Below are 18,936 nucleotides of genomic sequence, written 5' to 3' on the forward strand. Positions count from 1 at the left end.
ATTTTTGGTTATTGTTTGATTTCTTGACTTGTATATCTCATGGCAAATGGGATAGCAAATGACTTTCATGTATTGATGGCTCTACATATGATACCTCTAACTTTGAACACCTCCAGACTGTTGAAAAAAGCATTTTATGAGATAAGTTTCGATTGTAATTTTCATGGAAATTTTTAAGCGACAGATTTGACTTGGCGTCAGTTTTGTTTGGTTGATAAATCTTTAGCTTCACCATGACCGTGGGATGATTTTCAATAAACTTTTGTTGTTATACACAGTCACTCTTACACATGATGACTCCAGCCATGATTGGTATCAGACAGTCAGAATGTTGGAAAAAAAAAATTTTACGAGAAATTGTTGATAGAAATTATATTGACTTATTTTTACAATTTTGGTGGTGTGGGTTTTGTTGGTTGATAATGTTTACACCGCGGGATCCTGTTACATGTTACGGTATATTGATTGTTGTTTGTTGGAATACACCGTTTAACAGTCTCGCCATCTCCACCGTAGAGGCGGTAGGTAAAAATGCTCACTTTAGTACTGTGGCTGGAAGGTTAGAGAAATGTAAACATTGCCATTTTTTTTCCTTCCTTTAAAGAGAATGTTTTAGATGTTTGAACATGATATTAATGGCAATTTTATGTATCTCTCCTGAAAATTTCACAAAAATTCATCAAGAGGAAAAGAAGTTATGATTAAAAGGAGTTCTTTACCTACCATTTCTCTGCTGGGTTTTCTTATGAGAACTGGATGTTTACCTACCATTTTTTACGGGGGAGAGTGAAGTTTCTTGTGGTTGCCAAAATCAAAACAATAGAAAATTGTTCATACAAGTGTGCAAGCAACACCTGTTAAACGGTGTATTGATTACCAAAAAAAAGAGAACCTTTTTTTGATAAATACTTTATTTTTTTCATGACATCTTTCTCTAGTCTTGTCTTGTAAACCAATGCAGTGTCTGTTTTCAAATCTTGAATTCTCTATACCTACTGAATTTTTAAAATATGCATGGCTGTATCATTGTTATGCTGGAGTACATAATTATTCAATATGGCTGCCTCTTTAAAAAAAGGTCTACTGTTTACAAGCTATTTTTAAATGCTTTAAAACTTTGAGCCACATTTTTTTCTTTGTTGCTATTAAAGATAGATTTTTACTTTGTCGTAATGTAAATTTATTGTAAAGTTTTAGTTTTTGAGTTTAGTTCATCTGCAGTAGTATTTTTTCAGTAATCCTTAAATCTTGTGAATAAGGTAACATTTAACCAGACTTATTGCCCTCATTATATTCAAATTTATATTTTTTTTAGGACTGATAAGTACATATTTTTAAACACCAAATCAAAGCAAACAACATGCCAGTTCTTTCTGGACAAATATATGTATACTTTATTATGTGTGCTTTTTTATATATGTCAATAATGACCTTCACTTTTAAGGAAATATTTAGTCGCAATTTTGCGATTCTTGTTGTTTCTTTTGTTTCACTTTTTATTGATTATAATTTTCTGATTATAAAGGTCTAATAAGTAGATCTAATATAAGTATATCATATGATCGGGTTCTTACTATCGAGAACAATATTACTAAAACGATATGTAAAAAATATTGCGAGGAAAAGAAAGTACTACCACCATCCTTGCAGCCTGGCGAATTTTTCGTTTCTGCCATCGACAACATGGACAATGATCCGAAATCAAACATGGCAAAATCATCTTTCATGGAACAACAATATCCATTTTCCAGTTCTTAGAATCCAGCACATCCACACGAACAGCGTTCGAATACACGGAAGATCACAGTACAGTAGATATATCTTTGCCTGAGTCGTACACAAACATTCTACCAACCAAGAATTACAAAGCAGAACCATTTGATAGAAAAACTTCAACCAACCCCATCAGCGAGTGCTCTAAACAAACAAAAGTTCAACCTTGGGTGGACAAAATTTCAACAGCTCCAATGGATACAGAAAAGCTAGATGATCGGGTGTCATTATCTGCCTTTTTTGGAAGACAATCGGTGACGTCCATGGCAATAACCATATCATGTCTCCTCCCACTTAAAGACGAATCAATCAACTCGACAGCCATGGTCCGTCATTGCATCGAAATTGTCCAAAGCATCACTTACTCTCTAAACCCTGGTCAAAAGGTTATCATCACGACGGATCAACCAGTTTACGCATTGGGGAAGCAGGTGCAGTGGATGTACAACGACAGATACAGTGATGTCATCTGGATGATGGGTCCTCTGCACATCGAAATCTTTCATGAGAGATGGTAAAAACAAAACGGAGCTCTTTGAATTGCTTGCCGACAATTTTGCAACGATCAAACATCCGATAATTGTATCTACTAAAGGGAACGGTGTAACATCAAATTTATTGCAGACTGTCGATCGAATCAGTCCTTCGAACCATGAAGAAGCGGACACGCACATTTTCAAGCATATTTTCGATGGTCGGCAGCATGGCTACAAAAATTTCCTGATTGTGACAGTAGACACCGACGTTATTGTGATCGCCCTCTACCATTTCTTTTCCATTGGTGTCGAAGGGCTATGGGTTGAGTTTGGTGTTGGAATAAACAAAAGGTACCTCATTTTATATTAATACTGCTTTTTTTACTATCCAATGAAATACTTTATTCCTATTGAGAAAATACTGTACGTTCTTTAGAACCTCGAGTTGGTTGTTGTTGCTTATTCTATAAGAGCCTGACTGATTTTTTAAGGTATTACGCAATTCACGAATACGCTAAAGCTTTAGGTGAAGAAGTTTGTAGAGCTTTACCCTTGTGGTTTACATTCACTGGTTGCGACACCGTTTCAATATTCGCTAGTCGAGGCAAGATCACCGCATGGAATGTATGGGATGTGTATCCAGATGTGACTGGAGCTTTTGTGAGGTATTGCAGATTCGTAATGTACTTAATTCTATAGAGTAGAGAATGATGATAAAATCCGATCTGCCTCTAAGTGTTCGAGAAATCGAGCAACAAGATTTTGATCTGATCCAAAGATACGTTGTGTTGTTGTATGATCGCGCTAGCCCATACACCAACGTCAACTCTTGTAGGCGATTGCTATTTACAGTGAAGGGCAAGGATATTGAACAAATGCACCGTCGGAGGATGCTTTGATGCAGCATTTACTTAGAGCTATTATTCCTGGTCTGTTTTAATGAAATCTAAAAAAGAATCTTTACTATACAAATTCTGTTAAGCTTTGAAAAATGTAAAGAAATAGCATTTGACACCTTTGATCCGTATTTTAAAAGAATGATTTATCGTATTATACTTCCGATTTCCAGAATCTGGTGTAATGCTTGCAGTGCTATGCTACCCGAACTCGACTTCGAAAAGTGGGGGTGGGTACTCAAGAATTTGTACTACGAGCCAAGGTGGACAACCCTCCCAGAGGCATCTAAAGCTTGTAAGGAGCTCATCCGCTGCGGGTGTAAAAAAGAGTGTACACGTTTTTTTTTTATTAGAACACCTAAAGTTTGGCTGAGCCTGGATGTGCTTATTTTTTTAGCAATTTTCAGCCTAAAATGTTCTTAAATGTGTTCTTAATTTTTAGACTACTAAATCAACAATATGATACAAAATAAAGAGCACTTAAATTTGGCAAAATTTGGACAATATTTTGAAGATCCACCCCTAAATTCGGTTAAAACTGCTTAAAAAGAGGACAAAATTGTAGTTTCTTGTCATTTTTTTCCAAACCGAGGCTGGGCATGTTCTTAAGATGTTCTTAATTTTTCGACGAATTTCAGCCTATATGTTCTTATAAACTAGGTTCTAATAAAAAAAAAAACGTGTACTGGACGTTGTAAGTGCAAAGAGGCCAACCTTCCTTGCACAGAATTGTGTCATTGCAGTGGTGGTTGTGCAAAATACAAGGATACTTGCTACAGGGTTAATTTGAAAAATAATCCGCAAAATTGATTTTTCTATAATTTCCGCTTTTGTTTTATCTTATGACTTACAGTAGATTGATTAAAATGAATTGATTGATTAATCTTAAAACGAATTTTTCAGTTATTCGAAGTAAATTCTTATCCCCCTTGGAGCTTCGAATAACCGGGAGTCTACTGTTTTTTTTTCACATTGTAGGGATCGATGATCAAACAACTGGACGACCCAATTTGCATTCCCAAGAGGTTGAGTAAGGAGCAAGAGTTCCTGAATATGTAAATATCAATAGCAGTTTTTAACATGTAATATATCAATAGCAGTTTTTAACATGTAATATATCTAGACATTGTCACTTTTTAATGGTACTAAAAAAATCTCCCTTCACTATTTCACCCACCCCCCCTTTTTTTTGAAGGGAAAATTGTACCCTCCGTTTGCAAAATTGATTCTCACTATTTCACAAGTTGTCTGATATGGAGAGTTCTACCATGACCACAGACAAAGAAAGTTTTGAAGTTTTGCTTGAAATAGAAGAGTTGACTATTAAATGACGATAAATTGAGCGGAGATCATATTGCCTTGTCCCGTTAAAGTTGCCGATAGAACTACGGGATGCTTCGATTGATATCATGTTTTGAAAAGGGGAATGTAAAAAAATGATAAATACGTCAGTTTCAAATATAATGTATATTTATTTTAATAGCCTATTGTTTTTTAACAAGTTAAAAAAGCTGAGCAAGTAAGTGGTAAACAATGAAATGTCAAAAAAAATCATAAATTCCGGTTTAGCCTCGGAAATCTGAGTTACCCAAATGAAACACAAGTTAATTGAATCAAGTGAGCCGAATACTATCAAGTTAGCCGAGTAATATCAAGTTAGCTGAGTAGTGTCAAGTTAGCTGAGTAATATCAAGTTAGCCGAGTAATATCAAGTTAGCTGAGTAATATCAAGTTAGCTGAGTAGTATCAAGTGAGCCGAGTAATATCAAGTGAGCCGAGTAATATCAAGTGAGCTAAGTAATATCAAGTGAGCCGAGTAGTATCAATTGAGCCGTGTAAAACCAAATAAACTGAGTAAAACAAAGTATTCCAAGTGTATTCTGGTGAGCCAAGTGAATCGAGGGGAATCCTTTAAATCTGAGTTAACTGTGTAAATCCAAGTTAGCTTTGTATAACCAAGCTATCTAATGTAAATCCAGATTGACCAGAGTAGCTATATACACTGAATGATGTGGACTTGATGAACCCTGAAAAATAAAAACAAAAACGAAATTACCCAAACAGTCGCGTTCAACTGAAGTATACTACCATGTTCATAAATCGTAAAGCTCAAGTGCAGCGTAAGCTTGTTCCAAGTTCTGGAAGACTTTCATAATTATGTCCACCTGTTAAGAAGATACTTGCTTTTTGTTGAAAATTGCGGCATGCAAGCATTTATAGGTCACAATTTTTTCGCACAACATAAAGAACCCGAGATGAAATCTGATTATGATGTTTTACAAATACAAGTGAAAATCTCATTTCCAGGGCAGCTACCTTAAAGGGATAACCAGATAAAAAATAAAATTCAGCCCAAAGATTCCTTCCATAGTCCTTAGCAAAACCTCCAAATTTTACATGCTACTTGTTTTTCAAAGTCGAAATATTTAGGTCATTTTTAATTTCTGCTGGAAAACAATAGAATATCAACATGAGGTACGTGTGAGGTACGAAAAACTGAGATTTCTAATTGTCATATCTTGAATTTGGAATGTTATTTCTCAAAAATATTTGGAGGGCTTACTAAGGACCGTGGAAAGAATCTTTTAGCCAATTTTCATATTTTATCTGGTTATCCCTTTAAAAGTTTCAAACAAAAAGGACAAAAAATTACAAATCAAAAAAAGAAATCCTTCTCTCTCTAGACTATAACCAACAATGAGCTTCTCTTTACCACGCTTCCCCCAACCTCACAAAGAATTTGCAGTAAATGGTAATACACAACTTGATTTTTCACTTAAGTCATTAGGTTACCAAGCCTTTTAATGATAAATCCTGAAGAAAATCAAATTCAAACTCACCTTAAGATTGAGTATCAATCAATCAGTGGGAACCAATCAGTCTGGATATGATGTACGATAACAGTCTTGATGTATATGGATGATGATGGTCCAAAACTGTACAAAAAGAAAAACAAATATGATTCTTCCCTTTCTATTACCTTTTTTTTAATGATTGACGGCAAGAATCAATTTTGGTTAGAACTGAAATTGGTGAATTTCAAGTTTTTGCTACCTCAAGTAAAAATTTTTTCTCCATTTCGACCAGACGATTTTTATTGAACGGAATTGAAATTTTATTGTCGAACGCAATCAAATCTCAATCCAACGACCAAATTCTAGGTAATATTTGATTCGTTTGATTGAGATTTTCGTTCGAGTGATTGAATCGAATGCAATCAAACCCAATCGAACGCAATCGAATCTCAATCGAACAACAAACGAATCCGAAAATTGGGGTAAGGCTGATGGAATTTAATGATATGTTTATCGTAATGACGATCTTCAGAATTCGATGCGACCAAGTTTTCATTATTCATTATTTTAGGGAGAAAATTCTCAATAAGTTGCGAGCAAAAAAAATCATCTCCATAATTATAAAAATTAAAGAAGCACACTTTTAAAGAGATGGTAGGTCCGTACGGGTTCGTTTTTAACCGCATATTTGCCGGACTGTTTGTTTTGATCTTTCAAAATCTTGATGAAGCGCCAAAATAACAAAATAATGGCAACTTGGCGCGGCAGTTTTTTGACATGCGGGCGGCTTACGGTAAACATAGCATTAAATTCCATCGGCCTAATATTCTATTGAAATTCAATTGCGTTCAACAATAAAATTTTAATCGTTCGCTTGCGTTTTATCTGGTTCGATCATCGGTTCTGTTCGATTGAGTATCGACTGACCGACCTATTATTGGCAGACGGAAGTAATAGATAGAATAGCTGTTTTCAAAATCAAAGCCAGGCGGTCTCAATCGAACGGAATCGACGATCGAACCAATCGAACCAAATCGAACAATGCAATCGACCGATTTCAATTGAACGTCAAAATTCTTGGTAATATTCGATTGGTTCAATTATTGTTCGACTGGTTCGATCGTTGATTCCGTCCGATTGAGATCGGCTGGCTTTATTCTTGCAGCTTCCCCCAACATCCAAGCTCTCAAATATCACAAGCCCAATGAAATTACTTTCGATTTCCCGTAGAAATTATGCGATGAACAATCCGGGGGTCAATGAATCGACGATCGAACGCAATCGAACATCAATCGAACGCAATCGAATATCAATCGAATCTGAAAATTCGACAATCGAATTTCAATCGGTCGATTGCGTTTGATTTGGTTCGACTGGTTCGATTGTCGATTCTGTTCGATTGAAATCGTCTGGTCAAAGCCGACGCCAAACAACCTGATAGTGATCTGCGCTGCATTTTTTGTAAGTGGAATTGCCTGATTCTTACCCCTCCTACCTAGCCCTTAATTTGAGAATTAACCTTGCAGATTGTTTGTATTTCGCACAATCGCAGAGTGTCTTGTTGCTAAAGGCCAATAGCAATATTCTTATGATACTACTGGCACACAATAGAGATTTACCTTTATGAATGGCAGCAGCAGTCAGTGACAGTAAAATCTTGATTTATCCTCTTTACTTCTTGAACTCTTTAATTCTCAGTCTTTGTGAGAAAAAGACTGAATGAAAGGAGATCACGTTGAACCAACACTCCACGTTGAGTTGAGTTGAAGATAGTCTATGTAGGTAGGACTATACGAAATACAGACAATAACAAGATACGGTCTTCAGCCATATATATCAACATATGGCTTAGATCGGCTTTGCTAGAGGATAGATAATTGTATGCTAGCCGACAGACGATCCTTGTCGATCCCTCTACATTATAGCGCTGAGTTTAGCCTGGAAAATATATGTACTCTCGCGGAACACCGCCTAATTGCTTTGCGTAACAAACGTACGGGCACTGTGCAGATGAAAGGCCCACTACGCTGCGCTGCTGGGCCAATAAGCCAAAAGTTATTCAGCATGAATTTTCCTTTCCAGCTTTATATACTGTAATTCATGAGAGAATCTTTTGTAACTATAAAATTTTTGATGACGTCACAAGTCTTCTTTAACTTATTTTCATGAAAAACTGTAAGCAAAAAAGTTGTTCAGGGTGAAATTTCTTTTCCAACGGTATATAATACTTGGGGGTTTGTAACTATAAATTTTTTGACAATTTTTGATGACGTCACAAGTCAACTTCAGAAGCTTGTAACTTTTTTTGGCTTCGTTTTCAGAAAAAATTGTAAGCAAAAAAGTTGTTCAGAATTAAATTTCCATTCCAATAGTATATAATACTTGATGGTTTGGACACTTTTAAAAAATTTCCATGACGTCAGCAAAAAAGTGCTGACGTCAGCAGTCACGTGGTTTTCAGACGTGTCTCTGTCAATTTTTTTGTTCAGATTATAATTGTGCATGTCTGTGCCAAGTTTCATGCTTTTTTCACAAACTGAAGTATTGTTATGATAAGCCACTGGACTACTTCCAAAAAGAGTTGAGCTAAAAGATTTAAGAATTTTTATTAGAACCTTGATGAGATAAAACCGTTATGATACTGAATAATATTCAAAAAGCTAGTACAGTGTACAAAATTCATATTCAGGGAAAATAACTAAAAAGTTAAAATCGCTCGTTGTAACGGAGTGGCATGCTTAAACATTATGTTTCATAATTTTAAGTTCATAAAATAACGGAACATTTCTGAAATATTCTATTAAATTCATCGGAAACAACTTGACTCCATTCAAGTCAATATTTAAATTCAAAAAGTGCGAACGTAAAAGTCAATTAATTTGTAACCTAAATATATAAGTAAAAGATCGAACGGATTCTGAGAATTCCTCTTCCTTACTATAAAAACTTTAAATAATCTTTCAAAGATACATCAACCACAAGTAATTATTTTGCTCTTAAGAATAGAACAACGTCTATATGTGTTTCGCACATGTGTTTTGTTCATTTCTTCTACTCACTCTTGTACGCTTGACTGTGAGGTAGGTTTAAAGGCCTAACCAAGCAAAATGAGTCACCGCGTTTGGCTTGGCAGGGTAAACGCGGAAATTGAAAGCCAATTTTAGGGGTTGATACTTGTTCTAAAGGCTGTGGGGTAGGTTTAAAGGCCTAGCCAAGCCAAATGAGTCACCGCGTTTGGCTTGGCAGGGTAAACGCGGAAATTGAAAGCCAATTTTAGGGGTTGATACTTGTTCTAAAGGCTGTGGGGTAGGTTTAAAGGCCTAACCAAGCAAAATGAGTCACCGCGTTTGGCTTGGCAGGGTAAACGCGGAAATTGAAAGCCAATTTTGGGGTTTGATACTTGTTCTAAAGGCTGTGGGGTAGGTTTAAAGGCCTAACCAAGCAAAATGAGTCACCGCGTTTGGCTTGGCAGGGTAAACGCGGAAATTGAAAGCCAATTTTAGGGGTTGATACTTGTTCTAAAGGCTGTGGGGTAGGTTTAAAGGCCTAACCAAGCAAAATGAGTCACCGCGTTTGGCTTGGCAGGGTAAACGCGGAAATTGAAAGCCAATTTTAGGGGTTGATACTTGTTCTAAAGGCTGTGGGGTAGGTTTAAAGGCCTAACCAAGCAAAATGAGTCACCGCGTTTGGCTTGGCAGGGTAAACGCGGAAATTGAAAGCCAATTTTAGGGGTTGATACTTGTTCTAAAGGCTGTAGGGTAGGTTTAAAGGCCTAACCAAGCAAAATGAGTCACCGCGTTTGGCTTGGCAGGGTAAACGCGGAAATTGAAAGCCAATTTAGGGGTTGATACTTGTTCTAAAGGCTGTGGGGTAGGTTTAAAGGCCTAACCAAGCCAAATGAGTCACCGCGTTTGGCTTGGCAGGGTAAACGCGGAAATTGAAAGCCAATTTTAGGGGTTGATACTTGTTCTAAAGGCTGTGGGGTAGGTTTAAAGGCCTAACCAAGCAAAATGAGTCACCGCGTTTGCTTGGCAGGGTAAACGCGGAAATTGAAAGCCAATTTAGGGGTTGATACTTGTTCTAAAGGCTGTGGGGTAGGTTTAAAGGCCTAACCAAGCAAAATGAGTCACCGCGTTTGGCTTGGCAGGGTAAACGCGGAAATTGAAAGCCAATTTTAGGGGTTGATACTTGTTCTAAAGGCTCTGGGGTAGGTTTAAAGGCCTAACCAAGCAAAATGAGTCACCGCGTTTGGTTTGGCAGGGTAAACGCGGAAATTGAAAGCCAATTTTAGGGGTTGATACTTGTTCTAAAGGCTGTGGGGTAGGTTTAAAGGCCTAACCAAGCAAAATGAGTCACCGCGTTTGGCTTGGCAGGGTAAACGCGGAAATTGAAAGCCAATTTTAGGGGTTGATACTTGTTCTAAAGGCTGTGGGGTAGGTTTAAAGGCCTAACCAAGCAAAATGAGTCACCGCGTTTGGCTTGGCAGGGTAAACGCGGAAATTGAAAGCCAATTTTAGGGGTTGATACTTGTTCTAAAGGCTGTGGGTAGGTTTAAAGGCCTAACCAAGCAAAATGAGTCACCGCGTTTGGCTTGGCAGGTTAAACGCGGAAATTGAAAGCCAATTTTAGGGGTTGATACTTGTTCTAAAGGCTGTGGGGTAGGTTTAAAGGCCTAACCAAGCAAAATGAGTCAACGCGTTTGGCTTGGCAGGGTAAACGCGGAAATTGAAAGCCAATTTTAGGGGTTGATACTTGTTCTAAAGGCTGTGGGGTAGGTTTAAAGGCCTAACCAAGCAAAATGAGTCACCGCGTTTGGCTTGGCAGGGTAAACGCGGAAATTGAAAGCCAATTTTAGGGGTTGATACTTGTTCTAAAGGCTGTGGGGTAGGTTTAAAGGCCTAACCAAGCAAAATGAGTCACCGCGTTTGGCTTGGCAGGGTAAACGCGGAAATTGAAAGCCAATTTTAGGGGTTGATACTTGTTTAAAGGCTGTAGGGTAGGTTTAAAGGCCTAACCAAGCAAAAATGAGTCCGCGTTTGGCTTGGCAGGGTAAACGCGGAAATTGAAAGCCAATTTTAGGGGTTGATACTTGTTCTAAAGGCTGTGGGGTAGGTTTAAAGGCCTAACCAAGCCAAATGAGTCACCGCGTTTGGCTTGGCAGGGTAAACGCGGAAATTGAAAGCCAATTTTAGGGGTTGATACTTGTTCTAAAGGCTGTGGGGTAGGTTTAAAGGCCTAACCAAGCAAAATGAGTCACCGCGTTTGGCTTGGCAGGGTAAACGCGGAAATTGAAAGCCAATTTTAGGGGTTGATACTTGTTCTAAAGGCTGTGGGGTAGGTTTAAAGGCCTAACCAAGCAAAATGAGTCACCGCGTTTGGCTTGGCAGGGTAAACGCGGAAATTGAAAGCCAATTTTAGGGGTTGATACTTGTTCTAAAGGCTCTGGGGTAGGTTTAAAGGCCTAACCAAGCAAAATGAGTCACCGCGTTTGGTTGGCAGGGTAAACGCGGAAATTGAAAGCCAATTTTAGGGGTTGATACTTGTTCTAAAGGCTGTGGGGTAGGTTTAAAGGCCTAACCAAGCAAAATGAGTCACCGCGTTTGGCTTGGCAGGGTAAACGCGGAAATTGAAAGCCAATTTTAGGGGTTGATACTTGTTCTAAAGGCTGTGGGGTAGGTTTAAAGGCCTAACCAAGCAAAATGAGTCACCGCGTTTGGCTTGGCAGGGTAAACGCGGAAATTGAAAGCCAATTTTAGGGGTTGATACTTGTTCTAAAGGCTGTGGGGTAGGTTTAAAGGCCTACACAAGCAAAATGAGTCACCGCGTTTGGCTTGGCAGGGTAAACGCGGAAATTGAAAGCCAATTTTAGGGGTTGATACTTGTTCTAAAGGCTGTGGGGTAGGTTTAAAGGCCTAACCAAGCAAAATGAGTCAACGCGTTTGGCTTGGCAGGGTAAACGCGGAAATTGAAAGCCAATTTTAGGGGTTGATACTTGTTCTAAAGGCTGTGGGGTAGGTTTAAAGGCCTAACCAAGCAAAATGAGTCACCGCGTTTGGCTTGGCAGGGTAAACGCGGAAATTGAAAGCCAATTTAGGGGTTGATACTTGTTCTAAAGGCTGTGGGGTAGGTTTAAAGGCCTAACCAAGCAAAATGAGTCACCGCGTTTGGCTTGGCAGGGTAAATGCGGAAATTGAAAGCCAATTTTAGGGGTTGATACTTGTTCTAAAGGCTGTGGGGTAGGTTTAAAGGCCTAACCAAGCAAATTGAGTAACCGCCTTTGGCTTGGCAGGGTAAACGCAGAAATTGAAAGCCAATTTTAGGGGTTGATACTTGTTCTAAAGGCTCTGGGGTAGGTTTGAAGGCCTAACCAAGCAAAATGAGTCACCGCGTTTGGCTTGACAGGGTAAACGCGGAAATTGAAAGCCAATTTTAGGGGTTGATACTTGTTCTAAAGGCTGTGGGGTAGGTTTAAAGGCCTAACCAAGCCAAATGAGTCACCGCGTTTGGCTTGGCAGGGTAAACGCGGAAATTGAAAGCCAATTTTAGGGGTTGATACTTGTTCTAAAGGCTGTGGGGTAGGTTTAAAGGCCTAACCAAGCAAAATGAGTCACCGCGTTTGGCTTGGCAGGGTAAACGCGGAAATTGAAAGCCAATTTTAGGGGTTGATACTTGTTCTAAAGGCTGTGGGGTAGGTTTAAAGGCCTAACCAAGCAAAATGAGTCACCGCGTTTGGCTTGGCAGGGTAAACGCGGAAATTGAAAGCCAATTTTAGGGGTTGATACTTGTTCTAAAGGCGTGGGTAGGTTTTTAAAGGCCTAACCAAGCAAAATGAGTCACCGCGTTTGGCTTGGCAGGGTAAACGCGGAAATTGAAGCCAATTTAGGGGTTGATACTTGTTCTAAAGGCTGTGGGGTAGGTTTAAAGGCCTAACCAAGCAAAATGAGTCACCGCGTTTGGCTTGGCAGGGTAAACGCGGAAATTGAAAGCCAATTTTAGGGGTGATACTTGTTCTAAAGGCTGTGGGGTAGGTTTAAAGGCCTAACCAAGCAAAATGAGTCACCGCGTTTGGCTTGGCAGGGTAAACGCGGAAATTGAAAGCCAATTTTAGGGGTTGATACTTGTTCTAAAGGCTGTGGGGTAGGTTTAAAGGCCTAACCAAGCAAAATGAGTCACCGCGTTTGGCTTGGCAGGGTAAACGCGGAAATTGAAAGCCAATTTTAGGGGTTGATACTTGTTCTAAAGGCTGTAGGGTAGGTTTAAAGGCCTAACCAAGCAAATGAGTCACCGCGTTTGGCTTGGCAGGTTAAACGCGGAAATTGAAAGCCAATTTTAGGGGTTGATACTTGTTCTAAAGGCTGTGGGGTAGGTTTAAAGGCCTAACCAAGCAAAATGAGTCAACGCGTTTGGCTTGGCAGGGTAAACGCGGAAATTGAAAGCCAATTTTAAGGGTTGATACTTGTTCTAAAGGCTGTGGGGTAGGTTTAAAGGCCTAACCAAGCAAAATGAGTCACCGCGTTTGGCTTGGCAGGGTAAACGCGGAAATTGAAAGCCAATTTTAGGGGTTGATACTTGTTCTAAAGGCTGTGGGGTAGGTTTAAAGGCCTAACCAAGCAAAATGAGTCACCGCGTTTGGCTTGGCAGGGTAAACGCGGAAATTGAAAGCCAATTTTAGGGGTTGATACTTGTTCTAAAGGCTGTGGGGTAGGTTTAAAGGCCTAACCAAGCAAAATGAGTCACCGCGTTTGGCTTGGCAGGGTAAACGCGGAAATTGAAAGCCAATTTTAGGGGTTGATACTTGTTCTAAAGGCTCTGGGGTAGGTTTAAAGGCCTAACCAAGCAAAATGAGTCACCGCGTTTGGCTTGGCAGGGTAAACGCGGAAATTGAAAGCCAATTTTAGGGGTTGATACTTGTTCTAAAGGCTGTGGGGTAGGTTTAAAGGCCTAACCAAGCCAAATGAGTCACCGCGTTTGGCTTGGCAGGGTAAACGCGGAAATTGAAAGCCAATTTAGGGGTTGATACTTGTTCTAAAGGCTGTGGGGTAGGTTTTTAAAGCCTAACCAAGCAAAAATGTCACGCGCGTTTGGCTTGGCAGGGTAAACGCGGAAATTGAAAGCCAATTTTAGGGGTTGATACTTGTTCTAAAGGCTGTGGGGTAGGTTTAAAGGCCTAACCAAGCAAAATGAGTCACCGCGTTTGGCTTGGCAGGGTAAACGCGGAAATTGAAAGCCAATTTTAGGGGTTGATACTTGTTCTAAAGGCTGTGGGGTAGGTTTAAAGGCCTAACCAAGCAAAATGAGTCACCGCGTTTGGCTTGGCAGGGTAAACGCGGAAATTGAAAGCCAATTTAGGGGTTGATACTTGTTCTAAAGGCTGTGGGTAGGTTTAAAGGCCTAACCAAGCAAAATGAGTCACCGCGTTTGGCTTGGCAGGGTAAACGCGGAAATTGAAAGCCAATTTTAGGGGTTGATACTTGTTCTAAAGGCTGTGGGGTAGGTTTAAAGGCCTAACCAAGCAAAATGAGTCACCGCGTTTGGCTTGGCAGGGTAAACGCGGAAATTGAAAGCCAATTTTAGGGGTGATACTTGTTCTAAAGGCTGTGGGGTAGGTTTAAAGGCCTAACCAAGCAAAATGAGTCACCGCGTTTGGCTTGGCAGGGTAACGCGGGAAATTGAAAGCCAATTTTAGGGGTTGATACTTGTTCTAAAGGCTGTGGGGTAGGTTTAAAGGCCTAACCAAGCAAAATGAGTCACCGCGTTTGGCTTGGCAGGGTAAACGCGGAAATTGAAAGCCAATTTTAGGGGTTGATACTTGTTCTAAAGGCTGTGGGGTAGGTTTAAAGGCCTAACCAAGCAAAATGAGTCACCGCGTTTGGCTTGGCAGGGTAAACGCGGAAATTGAAAGCCAATTTAGGGGTTGATACTTGTTCTAAAGGCTGTGGGGTAGGTTTAAAGGCCTAACCAAGCAAAATGAGTCACCGCGTTTGGCTTGGCAGGGTAAACGCGGAAATTGAAAGCCAATTTTAGGGTTGATACTTGTTCTAAAGGCTGTGGGGTAGGTTTAAAGGCCTAACCAAGCAAAATGAGTCACCGCGTTTGGCTTGGCAGGGTAAACGCGAGAAATTGAAAGCCAATTTTAGGGGTTGATACTTGTTCTAAAGGCTGTGGGGTAGGTTTAAAGGCCTAACCAAGCAAAATGAGTCACCGCGTTTGGCTTGGCAGGGTAAACGCGGAAATTGAAAGCCAATTTTAGGGGTTGATACTTGTTCTAAAGGCTGTGGGGTAGGTTTAAAGGCCTAACCAACAAGCCAAAATGAGTCACCGCGTTTGGCTTGGCAGGGTAAACGCGGAAATTGAAAGCCAATTTTAGGGGTTGATACTTGTTCTAAAGGCTGTGGGGTAGGTTTAAAGGCCTAACCAAGCAAAATGAGTCACCGCGTTTGGCTTGGCAGGGTAAACGCGGAAATTGAAAGCCAATTTTAGGGGTTGATACTTGTTCTAAACGCGGAAATTGAAAGCCAATTTTAGGGGTTGATACTTGTTCTAAAGGCTGTGGGGTAGGTTTAAAGGCCTAACCAAGCAAAATGAGTCACCGCGTTTGGCTTGGCAGGGTAAACGCGGAAATTGAAAGCCAATTTTAGGGGTTGATACTTGTTCTAAAGGCTGTGGGGTGGGTTTAAAGGCCTAACCAAGCAAAATGACTCACCGCGTTTGGCTTGGCAGGGTAAACGCGGAAATTGAAAGCCAATTTTAGGGGTTGATACTTGTTCTAAAGGCTGTGGGGTAGGTTTTTTAAAGGCCTAACCAAGCAAAATGAGTCACCGCGTTTGGCTTGGCAGGGTAAACGCGGAAATTGAAAGCCAATTTTAGGGGTTGATACTTGTTCTAAAGGCTGTGGGGTGGGTTTAAAGGCCTAACCAAGCAAAATGAGTCACCGCGTTTGGCTTGGCAGGGTAAAACGCGGAAATTGAAAGCCAAATTTTAGGGGTTGATACTTGTTCTAAAGGCTGTGGGGTGGGTTTTTAAAGGCCTAACCAAGCAAAATGAGTCACCGCGTTTGGCTTGGCAGGGTAAACGCGGAAATTGAAAGCCAATTTTAGGGGTTGATACTTGTTCTAAAGGCTGTGGGGTGGGTTTAAAGGCCTAACCAAGCAAAATGAGTCACCGCGTTTGGCTTGGCAGGGTAAACGCGGAAATTGAAAGCCAATTTTAGGGGTTGATACTTGTTCTAAAGGCTGCTGTGGGGGTAGGTTTAAAGGCCTAACCAAGCAAAATGACTCACCGCGTTTGGCTTGGCAGGGTAAACGCGGAAATTGAAAGCCAATTTTAGGGGTTGATACTTGTTCTAAAGGCTGTGGGGTGGGTTTAAAGGCCTAACCAAGCAAAATGAGTCACCGCGTTTGGCTTGGCAGGGTAAACGCGGAAATTGAAAGCCAATTTTAGGGGTTGATACTTGTTCTAAAGGCTGTGGGGTGGGTTTAAAGGCCTAACCAAGCAAAATGACTCACCGCGTTTGGCTTGGCAGGGTAAACGCGGAAATTGAAAGCCAAATTTTAGGGGTTGATACTTGTTCTAAAGGCTGTGGGGTGGGTTTAAAGGCCTAACCAAGCAAAATGAGTCACCGCGTTTGGCTTGGCAGGGTAAACGCGGAAATTGAAAGCCAATTTTAGGGGTTGATACTTGTTCTAAAGGCTGTGGGGTGGGTTTTAAAGGCCTAACCAAGCAAAATGACTCACCGCGTTTGGCTTGGCAGGGTAAACGCGGAAATTGAAAGCCAAATTTTAGGGGTTGATACTTGTTCTAAAGGCTGTGGGGTGGGTTTAAAGGCCTAACCAAGCAAAATGACTCACCGCGTTTGGCTTGGCAGGGTAAACGCGGAAATTGAAAGCCAATTTTAGGGGTTGATACTTGTTCTAAAGGCTGTGGGGTGGGTTTAAAGGCCTAACCAAGCAAAATGAGTCACCGCGTTTGGCTTGGCAGGGTAAACGCGGAAAAATTGAAAGCCAATTTTAGGGGTTGGGTTGATACTTGTTCTAAAGGCTGTGGGGTGGGTTTAAAGGCCTAACCAAGCAAAATGAGTCACCGCGTTTGGCTTGGCAGGGTAAACGCGGAAATTGAAAGCCAATTTTAGGGGGTTGATACTTGTTCTAAAGGCTGTGGGGTAGGTTTTTTAAAGGCCTAACCAAGCAAAATGACTCACCGCGTTTGGCTTGGCAGGGTAAACGCGGAAATTGAAAGCCAATTTTAGGGGTTGATACTTGTTCTAAAGGCTGTGGGGTGGGTTTAAAGGCCTAACCAAGCAAAATGACTCACCGCGTTTGGCTTGGCAGGGTAAACGCGGAAATTGAAAGCCAATTTTAGGGGTTGATACTTGTTCTAAAGGCTGTGGGGTAGGTTTAAAGGCCTAACCAAGCAAAATGAGTCACCGCGTTTGGCTTGGCAGGGTAAACGCGGAAATTGAAAGCCAATTTTAGGGGTTGATACTTGTTCTAAAGGCTGTGGGGTGGGTTTAAAGGCCTAACCAAGCAAAATGAGTCACCGCGTTTGGCTTGGCAGGGTAAACGCGGAAATTGAAAGCCAAATTTTAGGGGTTGATACTTGTTCTAAAGGCTGTGGGGTGGGTTTAAAGGCCTAACCAAGCAAAATGAGTCACCGCGTTTGGCTTGGCAGGGTAAACGCGGAAATTGAAAGCCAATTTTAGGGGTTGATACTTGTTCTAAAGGCTGTGGGGTGGGTTTAAAGGCCTAACCAAGCAAAATGACTCACCGCGTTTGGCTTGGCAGGGGGTAAACGCGGAAATTGAAAGCCAATTTTAGGGGTTGATACTTGTTCTAAAGGCTGTGGGGTGGGTTTTTTAAAGGCCTAACCAAGCAAAATGACTCACCGCGTTTGGCTTGGCAGGGTAAACGCGGAAATTGAAAGCCAATTTTAGGGGTTGATACTTGTTCTAAAGGCTGTGGGGTGGGTTTAAAGGCCTAACCAAGCAAAATGACTCACCGCGTTTGGCTTGGCAGGGGGTAAACGCGGAAATTGAAAGCCAAATTTTAGGGGGTTGATACTTGTTCTAAAGGCTGTGGGGTGGGTTTAAAGGCCTAACCAAGCAAAATGACTCACCGCGTTTGGCTTGGCAGGGTAAACGCGGAAATTGAAAGCCAATTTTAGGGGTTGATACTTGTTCTAAAGGCTGTGGGGTAGGTTTTTTTTTTTAAAGGCCTAACCAAGCAAAATGACTCACCGCGTTTGGCTTGGCAGGGTAAACGCGGAAATTGAAAGCCAATTTTAGGGGTTGATACTTGTTCTAAAGGCTGTGGGGTGGGTTTAAAGGCCTAACCAAGCAAAATGACTCACCGCGTTTGGCTTGGCAGGGTAAACGCGGAAATTGAAAGCCAATTTTAGGGGGGTTGATACTTGTTCTAAAGGCTGTGGGGTGGGTTTTTTAAAGGCCTAACCAAGCAAAATGACTCACCGCGTTTGGCTTGGCAGGGTAAACGCGGAAATTGAAAGCCAATTTTAGGGGTTGATACTTGTTCTAAAGGCTGTGGGGTGGGTTTAAAGGCCTAACCAAGCAAAATGAGTCACCGCGTTTGGCTTGGCAGGGTAAACGCGGAAATTGAAAGCCAATTTTAGGGGTTGATACTTGTTCTAAAGGCTGTGGGGTGGGTTTAAAGGCCTAACCAAGCAAAATGAGTCACCGCGTTTGGCTTGGCAGGGTAAACGCGGAAATTGAAAGCCAATTTTAGGGGTTGATACTTGTTCTAAAGGCTGTGGGGGTAGGTTTAAAGGCCTAACCAAGCAAAATGAGTCACCGCGTTTGGCTTGGCAGGGTAAACGCGGAAATTGAAAGCCAAATTTTAGGGGTTGATACTTGTTCTAAAGGCTGTGGGGGTAGGTTTAAAGGCCTAACCAAGCAAAATGAGTCACCGCGTTTGGCTTGGCAGGGTAAACGCGGAAATTGAAAGCCAATTTTAGGGGTTGATACTTGTTCTAAAGGCTGTGGGG

The 18,936-nt window shown here is 40.9% G+C and overlaps 1 long non-coding RNA gene across 1 annotated transcript; it reads right to left on the reverse strand.

The window, feature by feature from the left end:
- Nucleotides 1–4,593: 4,593 nt before the first annotated feature.
- LOC136799380 (uncharacterized) lies at nucleotides 4,594–6,221 on the reverse strand. The gene is made up of 2 exons (XR_010845512.1): nucleotides 5,986–6,221; nucleotides 4,594–5,172 (listed from the first exon to the last, which is right to left on the reverse strand). It is a non-coding gene; the product is annotated as an uncharacterized lncRNA (long non-coding RNA).
- Between the last annotated feature and the right edge of the window lie 12,715 nt (nucleotides 6,222–18,936).

The sequence above is a fragment of the Clytia hemisphaerica genome, unplaced genomic scaffold (assembly GCF_902728285.1).
Source record: "Clytia hemisphaerica strain Z4C2 unplaced genomic scaffold, Clytia hemisphaerica genome assembly, whole genome shotgun sequence".
NCBI classification, from domain to species: domain Eukaryota; kingdom Metazoa; phylum Cnidaria; class Hydrozoa; order Leptothecata; family Clytiidae; genus Clytia; species Clytia hemisphaerica.